Below are 5000 nucleotides of genomic sequence, written 5' to 3' on the forward strand. Positions count from 1 at the left end.
ATGATCAAATCAACGCTGTGCTAGTCTGGTATAACGCATTAAAACAGCACAAGGGTGAGTGCTACCTTCTGGTCCCGCAATGTGTGATTCTGAGCTAAAACACACCGGGTGTCCAGGACCAGCTACTGTTCTGCTTCAGAGTCTCCTCTGTTGCATATTTACATTTCCTTGGTCATTTTCAGTGGTCAGTGACGTGGGTCAACAGGGTCTTAGAGAGCTACTGACGGTGTTGTAACTGTATAGGTTACATGATTGATTGACAGTTAAAAGAGATTGATTAATATGTTACATAATTGATTGACAGTTAAAAGAGTTATTATTTATCGTTAAGAGAGTTAAAAAAAAAAGAAGTACATTTCTGTTGTATTAGCTAAGAATGGGTAGAACTGCAGGTTCCAGAATGCCTTGCAGCAAGACGTCATATAAGTTGACAGTTTGTTGTTTTTTTGAGAAGCGCGAATTGTATACATTCAATTGAAAGTGAATATCTAATAGCTTGTTTTATTTAAAAGAAAGTCATCACAAGTGTATCTCATCTGATTTTTTTATAAAGAACCTTTCGCTTGAAAAAAGTAAACATTGATTGGGTTGCCTTCAAATAATAAGATACACTCTAAAAGACCATGCGACATACCAGTGTCATGTCCAGGGGGTGTACTTGTACATCAAGCCGCCTGCCTCACGCTACGGAAACAGGAGATAGGCTCCTGCCCCCCTAAGGGCCGTTAGGCCTCGAGAACCATCAGATCTCACGGCTGCTTACTAACTTAACTTACTATACTCAAGGCTACTTACTCTGCTCTAAAAGAAGCTCTAGAGGAGTATGAACGCTCTGGTAACTTATGACAGCCTACGAGCAGCACTCCAGTTGAGGGGGGATGAGGGGGGGATGGCATCCCCCCTGAAATAAAAACAGTCAAAATCATCCCCCTTCTAAAACTGCCATCCCCCCTTTCCATCCCGTATGTCATTTTATCAATGAACGTGGTATTACTGCTATTTCAACATTTAGGTTTGCACATATTGAGTAAAACACTGTGGGCGAGGGGGCACGCACACACATGCAATGACATTTTTAACCAAGTCACTGACACTGAAGTCACTGACGCTGTAGGGATGCAAAAATTGTCCCCGTATTATCAAATCCACCATCCCCCCTGATTTTCTTTTACAACTTGAGTACTGACTACGAGACACAGGAGAGGAAGCGACCAGTACGGTTTGGGGTGGCCTATACTCTTAGAACGAGATGACATGACATCTTTGGAGGGGTTGTTAATTTTCCTTTATACAACGGATAGATCCGGTCCATTGTCTCTATTGGTCAGTTTGCGTTCCAGCCGTGCCGATATCCATGACACACGCACGGCTAAATGGAATGTTGACACATCTTTTCATATTACTCCGCGTTTGTTTAATATTACCGTTATCGAGGTTACATTATGACCGTTACTTAGCAACCGATAAACAACTGTTCAGCGGATGAATACACTCACAATAAAACACACATTCCATTAAAATACATTAATTAAAAGTTTCTTCTGTGAAATATTGATAGATAAATGTGGTAACCGTTGTATAAAAAGCGTTATGGAACTCAAAGCTGTGGTATATCGTGGATATCGGCACAGCTAGGGGGTGTAACAGCTTTCCCACGTTGTCCCATGACAATGTCATTGTTAAAAATGGCTTCTAGGCCTAAAATACACAGCAGCCTGATAACATTTTACGTGAAAGGGTTAGGGTTAGGAACCAGATTAAATTATTTCGGACCCTTCCGTAAGGATGGGGTGTTCTGCCAGCCCGGTGAAAATTCTCACGTAACACAAACAATGAAATGAGCAATGAACAAAACCAACGAACCCAATCAAAACATCCACCCAACACCCAACCTAAACACCCAGCCTAAACACCCACCCAACACCCACCCTAAACACCCAACCTAAACACCCAGCCTAAACACCCACCCAACACCCACCCTAAACACCCAACCTAAACACCCAACCTAAACACCCAACCTAAACACCCAACCTAAACACCCACCATAAACACCCAACCTAAACACCCAACCTAAACACCCAACCTAAACACCCAGCCTAAACACCCACCCAACACCCAACCTAAACACCCAACCTAAACACCCAACCTAAACACCCAACCTAAACACCCAACCTAAACACCCAGCCTAAACACCCAACCTAAACACCCAACCTAAACACCCAACCTAAACACCCAACCTAAACACCCACCCAACACCCAGCCTAAACACCCAACCTAAACACCCAGCCTAAACACCCACCCAACACCCACCCTAAACACCCAACCTAAACACCGAACCTAAACACCCAACCTAAACACCCACCCAACACCCAGCCTAAACACCCAACCTAAACACCCAACCTTAACACCCAACCTTAACACCCAACCTAAACACCCAGCCTAAACACCCACCCAACACCCACCCTAAACACCCAACCTAAACACCCAGCCTAAACACCCAACCTAAACACCCAACCTAAACACCCACCCAACACCCAGCCTAAACACCCACCCAACACCCAACCTAAACACCCACCCAACACCCAACCTAAACACCCAACCTAAACACCCAACCTAAACACCCAACCTAAACACCCAACCTAAACACCCAACCTAAACACCCAACCTAAACACCCAGCACTGTTCAGAGTGTTTGGAGGTATTCTGAGAAGCACACCTTGGTCCTGTAGCAGCTTGTAGCCTGATGCTGTGATGCCCCACCTAATGCCCTCTGCTCTGACACACACACACGCATGTACTCACACACACACATGTACACACACACACGCAAATATATACACGACACATGTACACACACACACACACATACATACATACACACCAACACGCACACGCACGTACACACACACGCATATACTCACTCACACACACACACACACGCATGTACACACATATACCGGTACTTGCACAGACACACACACTTACACACATGCATATACTCACTCACACACACACACACACAAATACTCTCTCACACACACACACACACAAATACTCTCTCACACACACACACACACACACACACTACATACATACATACATACATACATACATACATACATACATACATACACACACACAGTTACACGCACACACACACACACACACAGTTACACACACCTACATACATACATACACACACACAGTTACACGCACGCACGCACACACACCTACATACACACCTACACACACACACACACACACACACACACACACATATACACACCTACACACACACACACACATACACACACACCTACACACACCTACACACACCTACACACACCTCTATTCTGCAGGGGATTAAAACCAGTTTAGCCTAGCCATGAGAAAGGCAAGGCAGCATTCAGAGGTGCTTCCGCTGGTTCTTGTTCAGACGGATTTATTACCTTTGATAAACACACACTATAGAAGAACACACAACAGGCTTAACACTACACAGCCTGGGCCATTCATAGGTCATGTCAAAACAGTGCCTATAAAAACTGCATGGGTGTAATTACCTGGTGTGACTAATCTATTTCACATATCACACACAATAAAATATAGGTTGGGTCCAAACTCCAATTAAAGTACAATGGAAATGGAATTAAACTTTTTTTTTTGTTCCCCCCCCCTCTCACGCATAATAACAAGTAAAATCCTGATTTCTATGAAGACAACCTTCCCTGATATTTTCACCCCTCCAACTTTCTGAAGCGATTCAGAAATGTCATCTGTGTGTGTGTGTGTGTGTGTGTGTGTGTCCGTGTGTGTGTGCGTGTGTCCGTGTGTGTGTGTGTCTCAGCGCAGACACAGAACACAAACAGAGAGACGCACCACTCGAACCAAATTACATACGTGGGAATCGGAAAAACGTTGTTATTGAAAACGACAACAACCCCCACCCCCCCCCCCTCCTCCTGTCAATCAAATGTCTAAGCCACGGCTGGCCCTCACAGGCTGAGTCTTACCTGGACATGTGTGGAGACTGAGGTGACTGGGCAGCAGCGTGGTCGATGGCAGGACAACAGGTGTCTGAGTGTTCTCTGGTCTCTTCTCTCTGGTTCACCTCTGAGCTGTCTGTCTGTCTGTCTGTCTGTCTGTCTCTCTCTCTGTGTCTCTCTCTGTTTCTCTTCTCTGTCTGTCTGTCTGTCTCACCTCTGCGCTGCATCTACTGTCTGTCTCTCTGTCTCTCTCTCTGTTTTCTCTGTCTCTCTCTCTCTGTCTCTCTCTCTCTGTCTCTCTCTCTCTTCTCTCAGTCTATCAGTCTCTCTGTCTCTCTCTGTCTCTCTCTCTCTCTGTCTCTCTCTCTCTCTCTTCTCTCTGTCTATCAGTCTCTATGTCTCTCTCTATCTCTCTCTCTCTCTGTCTCTCTTCTCTCTGTCTCTCTTCTCTCTGTCTCTCTCTCTGTCTCTCTCTCTCCAGAGCCCCATCAGATTTGCTGATTGTGACACTTCCGTTCCGATACCCCCCACACACTTACCACAGGAGTGTGTGTGTGTGTGTGGAGGGGGGGGGGGGATTTGTTGCATTTTTGTGATTTTTGTGATGATCTCCACAATCTTCTAAAACTTATCGTGACGGCAGAAGGGATCAATTCTATTTCTCCTTCGCTTCGCTTCACGCATTGTTGATTATAGCCGTTAATTTGAGCAGGGACTGTCTTTTTCTTGTTCTCTCTCTCTCACACACACACACACACACGCGCACACACACGCGCACACACACACACACACACACACACACACTTACTCACTCACGCCAAAACTACTTTAGCTCTAGCACACGTCTCTCTAACCTATGGTTCACCAATGGTAAACGGACTGCACTTATGTATAGCGCCTTTATCAAAGCGCTTTACAACGGCCTCTCATTCACCCGTTCACACACACATTCACACACCAACGGCAGCCAAGCTACCATGCAAGGCGCCGGCCGGCCCCGCTCACTGGGAGCAA

General features: G+C 45.5%; 1 protein-coding gene across 1 annotated transcript in view; it reads right to left on the reverse strand.

The window, feature by feature from the left end:
• sox13 (SRY-box transcription factor 13) overlaps nucleotides 1-5000 on the reverse strand; it is a gene marked incomplete at both ends in the record, with an annotated part of 21752 nt that overhangs the window by 15994 nt on the left and 758 nt on the right. The window lies entirely within an intron of this gene.

The sequence above is a fragment of the Nansenia antarctica genome, assembly GCF_963989245.1.
Source record: "Nansenia antarctica genome assembly, chromosome: 18".
NCBI classification, from domain to species: Eukaryota; Metazoa; Chordata; class Actinopteri; order Argentiniformes; family Microstomatidae; genus Nansenia; species Nansenia antarctica.